General features: G+C 41.2%; 1 pseudogene; it reads right to left on the minus strand.

The window, feature by feature from the left end:
- Nucleotides 1-8,259: 8,259 nt before the first annotated feature.
- LOC118621920 lies at nucleotides 8,260-8,359 on the minus strand (annotated as a pseudogene).
- Between the last annotated feature and the right edge of the window lie 4,831 nt (nucleotides 8,360-13,190).

Below are 13,190 nucleotides of genomic sequence, written 5' to 3' on the forward strand. Positions count from 1 at the left end.
TGTGGCCATCCACCCCCGCCTCAGCTGCCGCCTCGCTCCGCTCCCAGCACCCAGCCCCTCGCCCTGCCCGACTCGCACCCGAGCCCCGCGGCCCCCAGCCGGCCCGCCTGCCCCGCGTCTCTGCCAGCTCTCCGCCCGCCCGCTGTCTAGCTCTGGCGCCCCGCTCCCTGTCCCCCTCGCTCGCCCAGTTCTTTCTCTGCTGTTTGCCCTGTCAAAACACTGCCCGGGTCACGTGTCCCAACAACAGCCAACCCACCGCTCGTCACTTCCTCCCCGGCGGCCTCCGCGGCTGGCGCCCAGTTGTTATGGCAACGCCCCGCGCGCCCCGGGGCGCTAGTTGGGGGGGCGTGGGTGCAGGTGCCCCCAGGCTGTGAGGGCGCAGGGGGTGGCGGCTGCGTGCGGCCGGGGGCGCCGGAGGCCCGAGCGGCGCGGTCGCCTCCAGTCCGAGTTCTGAGCTCTGAGCCCTGAGCCGGCTGCAGCGCGTCTGGGACCAGGAATCCGAGCTGCGCTATTAGAACACAGGGTAACTGGGGAGATGTCATCCGAGGGCCTGCCCCAGACGTGGAGGATAATTTTAGTCTCCTCCTCCTCCTCCTCCTCCTCCTCCACACGCGATGCTGGCGCAGAGCTGTGACCGGGCCCCAAGTGGATTGCCGCACACGGTGGAACCGGGTCCAAGGTGTTCTGGACAGGAGAGTGGGCAGCCATGCGCATCAGGCATTAGGGAGTTTGAGAACAAGCCCCCGCACCCTAGATTTTCCCTGATCACTAGGGATTTTAGTAGGATTCGGAACCCAAGCTCCCGAGGCACTCGCTGTGCTAAAAATAACTTTTAAAACTCCTAAAGCACTGACTCATGCCAGGAGGACACTTTTGACACCGTGTTATTGTTGGGGAGCTGTAATTTTCTTGTTGTGCTATACCAGTGTGACATTACATTTGGTGTTGTGATGTTCTGTCATCACTCAAACATAAACAGATGACAAGAATCGGCTGTAATTTTAAAAAGCAATCCTAACAGGCACTGAAGCTATTGACTCCTCAGTTAATAGGCAAAGTACATACGGGGTTGTGATCTCAAAACAGAGGCAAGAAGAACAGAAATTTGCCATGCCCTTTGGTTTCATTAGAAAAAGATTTTTTTAGAAAGAATTTTGCATACAAGAATCACAACAGGAAAGGTCTATAGGTGATTTACTTTTGTCTTTGTACTCTTCTGTGGTTTCCAAGGTTTTACAACGAGTATTATTACCTTTACATTGGAAAAGTTTTTGTAAAGTACAAGATTGGAAATCGCATTTTTTTGCCGCATATCTCCCAAATATATGAAATTTCTTTTATGAAAAATCAGTAATGTATTCTAGATGTGTTGATATGCACTATAAAGTTACACTCACAACTGCAATTATCAGCCTTAACTCTAAGATTTTATCTAATCAAAACAGGGCATCCCTAGCCAGGTGGCTCAGTGGGTTGGAGCTTTGATCCTTACAACAAAAGTTTCAGGTTTGATTCTGGTCAGGGCACATACCTGGGTGAGGGGGGAGGGCCTAACCAATGTCTCTCTCTTTCTCTCCCTCCCTCTCTCTAAAATCAATAAAACAAACAACAACAAACAAATAGGGCAGAACAGCTTTGACTGGGATGAGCATTATCCCTATACAAACCAAATTGTAGGTTTGATCCTGGTCAGGACACATTCAAGAATCAACCAATGAATGCATAAATAAGTGGAACAACACATCGATGTTTCTCTCTCCCTTCCTCTCTCTCTCTCTCTCTAAACTCAATAAGAAAGACAGAATAAGAAAGAAAGAAAAAACAAGGTAGGACATACAGAAAAGTAACATTTTGTTTTCAAGGAAATGTTCTGATGAAGATGACACTTCTGACCAATGGCAACAGTTTCTTAATCTGTATAATGGCTACAAATGTAAACTCCCAGAGGATTTGACTCTGATATTATTGAATACTGTATTATGTAGTTTCTTTTACGAACTACAGTTTCACTTGTTCTACAATCACTTCTGGTAATGGGAGACAGAAAGAACAGTTACAGTAATCCAAAATCCTAAATTTAGCACAACAGCTGGGACCAGATAACAACTATTGTAAAAGGCTTACTGGGTGAACAAGGTAGCAAGATCTGTGATTTAGTTCCCCGTTCTCTGCTTAATTTTCAAGAGGTATAAAGACCAGACAAACAATGTTGAGAGCCAAAGCTCTCAACATTGGATAATCTGGAACACAAACTAACAGATTCTCTTTTTTAAATAAGTTAACAGCACATGAATAAATTATACTGTTTAAGCATTTGTTAGACTACCTTGAAACTTTTTATTGAGAATTTTAGATCTGTTTAAAAATTGGAGCTCATGCCCTGGCTATTGTTGCTCAGTGGTTAGGGCATTGGCTCCAAAGGGTTTGATTCCTGATCAGGGGCACGTACCTGGGTTGCAGGTTTGGGAAGCATCCAATTGATGTATTTCTCTCCCCACCCCCCTTCTGATCTTTTTAAAAATCAGTGGAGCCCTGGCAGGTTTGGTTCAGCGGTTAGAACGTCGGCCCATGGACTAGAGAGACCCGGGTTCGGTTCGCGCTAAGGGCATGTACCTCAGTTGCAGTTTGTCTCTGGCCTAGTTGGGGTTGTATGGGTGGCAACCAGTCAATGTGTCTCTCTCACATTGATGTTTCTCTCTCTCTCTTTCCGTCCCTCTCTCCCTCCCGCTCTAGCTGAAGATAAGTGCAAAAATGTCCTCAGGTGAGGATAAAAATTTTAAAAAAATCAATGGAAAAAATACCCTAGGGTGAGGATTAACAAAGAAAATTAGAGATCATTATGACAGTGCAAAATGTGTATTTTTGACTCATTCGTTCATTCATTATTCAAATTATTATTTAATTCCCTTAGCACACATTTGCTGAGCACTCAATATTTGCTAGGCACATACTAATCACTGAAAATACAAAGGTCACCAAAAACAGGTGACTATTCTCATGAAGCTTCCAGTACTGACTACTGTAGTTGCCAGCAATGGTCAGTTCACATTCTTCAGCCTTCTTTTACCTATAAAAATGAGGTGTTTGGACTCTGACAATAAATAATCTCTTTCCTTTCTAATTCTAAATCAATCCTGTATTTGTATAACACATGTCCAGAGTGTTTAGATGTAAGGACCTACCTACAATAGCAACTCTAAATGTTGGCATTAAGTGTGTTTGCATCTTGGGGCACCCAAGCAAAACAAACATCTCTGGTTCATACTTTGAGAGGAGTAGAGATAGGTGAAGCAAGAAAGTAAAAACAACTGGCAGGCCTGGCCCGTGTGGCTCAGTGGTTGAGCTTTGACCCATGCACCAAGAGGTCACTGGTTTGATTCCCAGTCAGAGTACATGCCCAGGTTGTGGGCCAAATCCCCAGTGGGGGGTATGCAGGAGGCAGCCAATCAATGTTCTCTCTCATTGATGTTTCTGTCTCTCCCTCTCACTTCCTCTCTTTCTAAAAAAAATCAATGAAGAAAAAAACATTTTTTAAAAAACTTAAATGGACATTCCTAATAAAAACTTGTGGATATAGATATAGATATATAAAAAAACACACCATACCTCTTTTCCATCTGATTTGTTCTCCTTTTTCTTTTCTTTTTTTTTTTTCTTTATTGATTTTTAGAGAGAGAGGAAGGGAGAGGTAGAGAGCGATAGAAACATCGATGAGAAAGAACATAGATTGGTTGCCTCCTGAATGTCCCCCCACAGCGTATTTGGCCCACAACCTGGGCATGTGCCCTGACTGGGAATTAATTGAACCAGCGACTTCTTGGTGCATGAGTAGATGCTCAACCACTGAGCCACACTGGCTGGGCCTACATTTTGCTTCCTCCTAGTGTTACAAAGATTTATGAGCATTTAACTTCAAAAAAAATTAATTTATCTTCAGCAAGGAAGTAATCCCTTCAACTTTTACAGGTTTTGTTGAAATGGGCAGTATATAACAAAATTGTGTATTTAATAGAGGTCTCTATAAATTCTTTTACTAAGGTGATTAGAATAGCTGGTTTACTCACTTTATTAATACAAGGTTGTTACCATAGCCAAGGTCATGGAACCAGTCCAGGCTACAATAATAAGCTCCATCAAAGTGGAGACTAGTGCCCTTTTTTTTTTTATTGTGTCTCTAGCACCAAGCAAAGGACCTGGCACAGGGTAGCGCAATACATGTTAGCCTTTATAATGACCAATAAAATTTTCTTGTACATGCCCACAAATTGTACCACTAATACAACTGACATTTCTGCCTAGTGGGATAAAGCTCAAGAGTTGGGAAAGCAGTGGGTGGCACAAACTTCATATGTGAAGAATACATCCTCATTGCACTTTTGGTATTATCTCATAATAGTGGGAATGTGTTATGGATTGAATTGTCTCCCCACCCCAAAATGATATGTTGAAATCCTAGACCCTGTACCTGTGAATGCGACCTGATTTGGAAATAGGGCTTTTGAGATATAATAAAGTTAAGATGAAGTCTTGCCGGATTGGCATGGAAGCTAAATCCAATTACTAGTATCCTTTAAAATGACAGAGATATGAGGACAGAAGAGACACAGAGAAGATGGGTGTGTCACAAGGTAACAGAGATTGGAATGATGCAGCTGCATATCAAAGAATGCAAAAGGTTGCCTGGAGCCACCAGAATCTAGTAAGAGGCAGGTAAATATCCCCCCCCCCCCCCATTGCACTGGTAGTTTGGTCCAGCAGTTAGAGTGTGGACCTGAAGACCAAAGAGTCACAGGTTCAATTCCCGTCAAGGGCACGTACCTCAGTTGCAACCAATCATGTGTGTGTCTCTCTCCCTCCCTCCTACTCTGTCTGAAGATAAATGAAAAAATAACCTCGGGTGAAGATTAAAAAAAAAAAAAGATTTTCCCCAGTGATGTCAGAGGGCGGATGGCCCTGCTGCTAATACTCTGACTTTGTACTTTTTTCCTTCAGAAAACTATGAAAGAATAAATTTCTATTGTTTTCAACCACTCAAGTTTGTTGTCTTTTGTTACTGTAGCCCTAGGAAACTTATGTAGAACTCTGGCAAAGAATACTGTAGTATTTTTTTCTTGTCCTGTATGCTGTGTTGCTGATATTGCAAATTTTCTAAAATGGTCCATGTTCTAAATTAGCGGTTCTCAACCTGTGGGTCGCGACTCCTTTGGAGGTCAAACGACCTTTTCACAGGGGTCACCTAAGACATAACAGTAGCAAAATTATAGTTATGAAGTAGCAACAGAAATAATTTTATGGTTGAGGGTCACCACAACATGAGGAACTGTATTAAAGGGTCGCAGCATTAGGAAGGTTGAGAACCACTGAGTGGTCACCAAACCACGGAGGCCTTTAATTCTGTAAAAATTACAGTAAATTTGTTGCAAATGTAAAGAAAATCTCTCAAGTGTCGCAAAGGAACAATCCTGTAACCTACAGCCAAGGAATGATTATGAATAAGTAATTGGAAATCATCAAATGAAAATACAATATTTTAAATATAGCCCTGGCTGGTTTGGCTTAACAGTTAGAGTGTTGGCCTGCGGTCCAGAGAGACCCGGGTTCAGTTCCCGCTAAGGGCATGTACCTCGGTTGCAGTTTGTCCCCGGCCCTGGTTGGTTGTGCGTGTGGCAGCCACTCGATGTGTCCCTTTTACGTTGATGTTTCTCTCTCTCTCTCTTCCTCTCTCTCCCTCCCAGTCTACCTGAACAAAAAATGGAAAAATATCCTCGGGTGAGGATGAAAAAAAAAAAAAACGGTGACTAGTAGATCTGTGGATCATCAAGCATCGTGGTAGTAAATAATAAATACAATTAATGACCCAGCTGGGTGGCTCAGTTGGTTGGAGTGTCGTCCCGTACACCAAAGGTTGCTGGTTCAATTCCTGGTCATGGCACATACCTAGGTTTCAGGTTCCATCTCCAGTACAGGCATGTAAGGGAGGCAATGCATCATTGTTTCTTTCTCACATAGATGTTTCTCTCTCTCTCTCTCCCTAAAATCAATAAACATATCCTCAAGTGCAGTATTAAAAAATAATAATAAGCGCTGGCTGGTTTGGGTCAGTGGTTACAGCATCAACCTGTGGACTGAAGAGTCGCAGGTTTGAGTCTGGTCAAGGGCATGTGCCTCAGTTGCGATTAAGTCCTCAGCCCTGGTTGGGGTCGTGTGGGAGGCAACCAGTCGATATGTCTCTTTCTTTCACATTGATATTTCTCTCTCTTTTCCATCCTCTCTCTCTCTCCCCCTCCCACTCTATCTGAAGATTAATGGAAAAATATTCTCAGATGAGGATTTAAAAAAATAATAAAATGGCCTTGGCCGGTTTGGCTCAGCAGTTAGAGTGTCGCCCTGCAGTCCAGAGAGACCTGGGTTCGGTTCCTGCTAAGGGCATGTACCTCAGTTGCAGTTTGCCCCCAGCCCTGGTCGGTTGTGCGGGTGGCAACCACTGGATGTGTCCCTTTCACGTTGATGTTTCTCTCTCTCTCTCTCTCTCTCCCTCCCACTCTATCTGAACAAAAAATGGAAAAAAATGTCCTCAGATGAGGATAAAAAATATAATAAATAAATAAACAAACAAACAAACAAATAAATAAATAAATAAATAAATAAATAAAATAGTACAATGAACTAAAATGTACAGGTAAATCTAGTCTTGCTAAGTAAAAAAATCAAATTGTGTTCTTTTAGTTCTTGAAGAAATAAGATGAAAGAGAAGCTATTCTGCCCTGACTGGTGTAGCTCAGTTGGTTGAGCATTGTCTGGTATACCCAAAGGTCACCAGTTCAACTCCCAGTCAGAGCCCATACCCAGGCTGCAGGTTCGGTCCCATCCCTATCAGAGCGTGTGCAGTCGCAGTTTACCTCTCACATCGATGTTTCTCTCTCTCTCCCTTTCCCTTCCTCTCTCTCTAAAATCAATAAAAACATTAAAAAAAAATTAAAAAATACATATATATTAAAAAAAAAAAAAAGGACAAGCTATCCTTTTAATAGCTAAATTGTTTCCAGTGGTTCACTTAAATTCATTGCAGTTCACTTGTTTTCTAAAGAGAAAGATCATGGAGTCATTGCTAAGATACTGGTTCAAGTAAACAACCCTCCCCCTTCCCTGGCTAGTCTGTCCTTTTTTGAGGCTCCTGTTTGTCTACCTTCTGTAACCACAGGTATAAGGAAGTGAAAAATGATTCTTTCTGGTTCCTGCCTGCATAAGTGACTGTAGTACTTAGAAAATTACAAAAGCCTATTAACTTCAAGCCGTAGAAACCTTTCATCTGAAGGTTTGCTGGCTGCTGGAGGTCTCTGGGCCATCAATACCTAAGATGGTTTTAAAAATTAACAAGGCCCTGGCTGGGTAGCTCAGTTGGTTAGAGCATCATCCCGATACTCCAAGGTTGCAGGTTCCATCCCTGGTCAGTGCACACACAAAAAATCAACCAATGAGCCCAGCTGGTGTAGCTCAGTGGATTGAGCATAGTCCCATGGACAGAGAGGTCCTGGTTTGATTCCTGGTCAGGGCACATGCTCAGGTTGTGGGCTCGGTCCCCAGTGGGGGGCATGCAGGAGGCAGCCAATCCATGTTTCTCTTTCACATTAATGTTTCTATCTCTCTCTCTAAAAAAATCAATAAAAACATATTAAAAAGAATCAACCAATGAATGCATAAATAAGTGGAACAATGAATCAATGTTTCTCTTTCTCTCTCTCTCCCCACCTTCTTCTCTCTCTAAAATCAATTTTTAAAAAGTAGTAAGCACTATGTTGAGTGCTTTATAGGTATTAGTTCATTTATTCCTCACAACATTCCTATGAAGTATTAGTAACCCTATTTTATAACTGAAGAAACAGGAGAAGGGAATTTAAGTAACATGCACATAATCAAACAATTAGGAAGCGACAGCTGGATTCACATCCAAAGAGCATGACTGTGGAGCATAAATTCTTCTCTTTTTTTTTTTTCTTTTTCTTTTTTATCATCCTCACCCGAGGACATTTTTCCATTTTTTGTTCAGGTAGAGTGGGAGAGAGAGAGAGAGGAACAGAGAGAGAGAGAAACATCGACGTGAAAGGGACACATTAAGTGGTTGCCACCCGCACAACCAACCAGGGCCGGGGACAAACTGCAACCGAGGTACATGCCCTTAGCGGGAACTGAACCCGGGTCTCTCCGGACCGCAGGCTGATGCTCTACCCGCTGAGCCAAACCGGCCAGGGCCTCTTTTCTTTTTTTATGGAATGCTTCACGAATTTGTGTGATCCTTGCTCGGGGCCATGCTATCTTCTCTGTATCATTCCAATTTTTAGTATGTGTGTGGAGCAAGCACTGTGGAGCATAACTTCTTAACCACTACCTGGTATTGGTCCCATTTAGTTGGGTTCTCCACCCAAAACCTGAACCTTCCTGCCACTAGGCTTTTGCTATTTCTCCCACATAAGGTCCCTCCCCACTTCTATTCAAACGCTTGTGGACCCAAAGCCTTACCTTGCAACACCTTCTACAGCCTATGCTCACACACACCCATCTGTTTTTGTCTCTGAACACATATTTTATTTATGATCTGAAAACCACATACTCATTTTATCTTTTAAGGGCAGAGATGAAATGTGGCTTCCAGTTCCTTTGTATTTCTTATGTTGAGTGGCACCAGCCTGGGCATGAAGACGCAAATAATTACTGAGGCCCTGAGACCATCACTATTCCCTAGAATTCCTCCAGCCAATATGGTAGCCGCTCATCACAGATGGTTACGGAACACTGGAAATTTGATCAGTGAAACTGAGAAACTGAATTTTTAATGTTAATTAATTTAGATATAAGTTTAATCACTAGTTCTTGATCCAATTATTAGAAAACTAAGCATGTTTGGTGTATGAATCTAATTTTTCCAACAGCAAATTTTAGGAAATCAAAATATTAATCAATTATTTCTAATAACAATTTCTCATCCCATTTGAAATGTGCTGTAAGTATAAAATATACACTATGTTTGAAAGACTTACTATGAAAAAAAAAGTAAAATGTCTCCATGAATAGTTTATAAATATTGATTACATGTGGAAATGATCATATTTTAGATATATTGAGTTTCTTTTCATTTTTTTTAAATGTGGGAACTGGAAAATGTAAAGTTATATATGGAGCTAACTTCTTATTTCTATTAGATAGAACTGCTCTAGGACTTAGTGGCTTAGCAGCAACAACATAAAAGACATTTGAAAATCAGCTCTGCTCCTTAACCAAGTAATGCCTTCTAGCAGTGCAAATGTGCAGCTTTTCTTGACCCAATCAAGAGTTCCATGCAGTCTCAGACTTGAACACACACACATTAAATCCAGTAGAGTTTTCACAGAAATTATTTTAGCCCTGGCTGGGTAGCTGAGTTGGTTAGAGCTTCATCCCCATATGTCAAGGTTGTGGGTTCAATCAGGGCACATATAAGAAGCAACCAACAAATGCATAAATAAGTGCAATAGCAAACCAATGTTTCTCTCTCTCTTTCTCTCCCTCTTTCTCCCTAAAATCAATTAAAAAGAAAAAGAAATCATTTTTCTCTTCATGCCTATTAGAGAATCACTGAGCTATTTTCAGAAGCAGTAATGTGTGGACTTCACTAAACAGTTAAACTCTCCATGATCTGATGGAGATATTAAGTCTATTATAAATCAAGTTACCGATTCTTTTTTTTTTTAATTTTTAAATTAATCAATTTATTTTTGTTACAGATGTTTCTCCTTTTTCCCTCACTGATTCCTCCCTCTCTCCTCCCCACCCTGTCCCCACCTTTGTTGTCCATGTCCATTGTTCATGCATACATGCATATAAGTTCTGTGGTTTATCTCCCCCTCCCACTCCCTCTTCTGGGGATTGTCAGTCTGTATCCCACTTCCACGTCTCTGGGTCTACCCTGTTCCTCAGAATATTATGTTCATTATATTCCACAAATAAGTGAGATCATGTAGTATTTGTCTTTCTCTGCTTGGTTTGTTTCGCTTAGGATAATACTTTCTAAGTCCCTCCATGTCGTCTCAAAGGATAAGAGATCTTTCTTTCTTACAGCTGCATAGTACTCCATTGTGTATATGTACTACTGCTTTTTTTATCCATTTGTCTACTGATGGACATTTGGGCTGTTTCCAGATCTTAGCTATTGTAAATAGTGCTGCTACAAACATGGGGGTACATATATTCTTTCTGACTGGTGTTTCAGGCTTCTTAGGGTATATTCCTAGAAGGGGGATCACTGGGTCGAATGGAAGTTCAATTTTTAATTTTTTGAGGTAACAACATATTGTTTTCCATAGTGGCTGCACCAGTCTGCATTCCCACCAGCAGTGTACTAGAGTCCCCTTTTCTCTACACCCTCGCCAATACTTGTTGTTTGTAATTCTTTTTTTTTAATTAAAAACATTTTTTCTTTCTTTATTTTTATTAATTTGTTTTTGTTACAGATGTTTCTCATTTTCCCCCCATTGACACCCTTCTCCCCTTCCCCCCCCCACCCCCAGCTTTGTTGTCTATGTTCATTGGTCATGCATACATGCATGTAAGTTCTGTGGTTTATCTCTTGCCCCTCAACACCCTGTCCTCTGAGGCTTCTTTATTTTTAGAGAGAGAGGATAGAAGAGGAAGAGAGAGATAGAAACGTTGATGAGAGAACATCGATTGGCTGCCTCCTGCATGCCCCCCACTGGGGACCAGGCCCACAACCTGGGCATGTGCCCTGACTGGGATTCGAACTGGCAACCTCTTGGTGCATGGGTTGATGCTCAACCACTGAGCCACATCAGCCGGGCAAGTTACTGATTCTTTAAATCTTTTTATCAGAATATATCAGTTCATTGCATTCTAATGAGAATTCTATGATAGTGCTTTACATGGTAAAAAAAAGTAATCCATACCATTTGTCGAAAAGTAGATAAAAACAGCAGTAGTGATTTCTGTTTCAAAATATACATGATAAACTAAATGATCAGATATTTCAGAAAAAAAAGTTTTTTAGTTTTATCCTTCAAAATTTTTATAAGAAGAATCTTTTCTTATGTTATGTTATTATCTTAGGTTTTTAAGAAAGAAATCAAAGGTTTGTAAGTTTACACAAAAATAATGCAGAAAATCCTTAACTCCTTTTCACAAATGGAAATATTCATAGTTGAAACTAAAATCTTCACATGTACTAGGTGAAGCATGATAAAGTAATCTGTAATATTTTTAATAAGTCAAAATTCTGTTGCTTCTATCTATCAGAACCCAAAAGCTCAATGCAGTCTAAAGAGAATTCTAGAAGTGATTTCTTTATTTGCTTGATGAGTATCTCTCAATAATTTCATACTGCCATGCTTCAGAGAGAACAGAACATTAGCTACCTTCTTACTCCAAATTGCTTAGAAAAATTCTGTACTTGCAACTCAATGTAATTGGTCTTTATTTCCAAAATGTCCCTTCTGTCTAACATAAGTTTAATTCAATTCAGCATTCATTGAACTTTGTATGCCAAATACTTTGCTGGGCCCCAGAGAGATAGAGACCAGAAAAGCAAGTACTAACGCTCAAAAATTTCATTACTCTAAAAGGATACAGCCATGTAACTAACTACAATTTAGTTTGCTAAAGACAAAAAACATGCATAAAGAAAACAGAAGACACAAAGAAGAAAAAATTATTTCTCTCTAGAACAGAGTTGCTAAAGAAGAAAAAAAAAAACATGCCCTGGCTGGTTTTGCTCAGTGGTTAGAGCATTGGCCTGCGGACCAATGAGTCACGGGTTCGTTTCTGGTCGAGGGCACATACCTTGGTTGCAACTCCCTGGTGGGAGTCATTCAGGAAGAAACCAATCGATGTGTCTCTCTCACATCAATGTTTCTTTCTCCCTCCCACTTTCTCTGAAGATAAACAGAAAAAAATATCCTCGGGTGAGGATTAAAAAACTAAAGAAAGAAAAAAAGAACATACAAGGTGAGCCAAAAGTAGGTTTACAGTTGTTCATATGGAAAATAATACAATAATTAATAAATAATAATACAAGAATAAACTCGGCGTACCATGTACTCACAACTGTAAACCTACTTTTGCCCCGCCCTATATTGACTATGTTTTGAAGGATGAAGAGGATTCATCAGACAGGCAAATGGGGTGGGATGAAGATGAGACAGCATGTCACCGAGGCATGACAGAACATATTTTGTTCATGACGCTACATTAGAAGGTCAGATTCAAGGAAGTTAAATGCAAGTGATAGGTACAATATTAGACAGAGGTTTTTTCTTTTCTTTCTTTCTTTTTTTTACCATTGGCCCCAGGTTTTCATCCCTCCCCATATATGTGCCTTTCCCATGTAACTTGCAGTCTCTCCCAGTCGAATACATTTCCCAGCTCCAGGTGAACCACGTGACTTGCTTGAGTGAACAGAAGTGACAGTTTTGAGCTATACCTTAGGAAATCTAGGCTATTTGTTCTATTGTGCCTCAGTGATTACTGGGAAAGACAAATAGATGCCTAGGCTAACCTGCTGGTCCCCAGACGAATAGCCACCTCAGTTGATCCACAGATCAACCCTTTGATTAGCTTTGATTAGCAGAACCGCTATACCCAACCCATACAGCTATGAGTATAACTTTAAGTCACTATGTTTGGGAATGGTTTGTTATGCAGAATTATTGCAGTAATAGCAAACCAATTCAGCCATAGTAGTGAATTGGGATTTTATCTTGTGGGTGGCAGAAAACTATAAAGGATTTAAATAAATAAATAAGTAGGTTATTTTAGAAAGATGACTTTAGCAGCAAACTGGAAGACGGAGTTGGAAAGAGGATGGTGGGAGAGGATGGCAAAGAAGCTATTCCAATGGTCCAACACCCCCCCACCTTCAGCAATGGCAATGGGACAGAGTAGAGAAGATAGACTGGAGAGAGATTTGGAAGGTAGAATTGATAGAATTTGGGTAGTGATTGACTGTACTCAAAGAGAAAGGGCAACATTCTTGCCCCCACCACTCTGTCCCACCTGGACTTGAAACAGTTGCCCATCTTGTAGATAGGAAATACAAGAGAATGATCAGAGAGTCCACTGAGGGCTGGGCTAGGGGTGGAGAACAGGGAGGATATAAGGTATTCAGTTTTAGACACATTAAGTTTGAAAAATCCATAAGCATTCAGGGG

Source organism: Molossus molossus, unplaced genomic scaffold (genome assembly GCF_014108415.1).
Source record: "Molossus molossus isolate mMolMol1 unplaced genomic scaffold, mMolMol1.p scaffold_m16_p_1, whole genome shotgun sequence".
In the NCBI taxonomy this organism is placed as follows: Eukaryota; Metazoa; Chordata; class Mammalia; order Chiroptera; family Molossidae; genus Molossus; species Molossus molossus.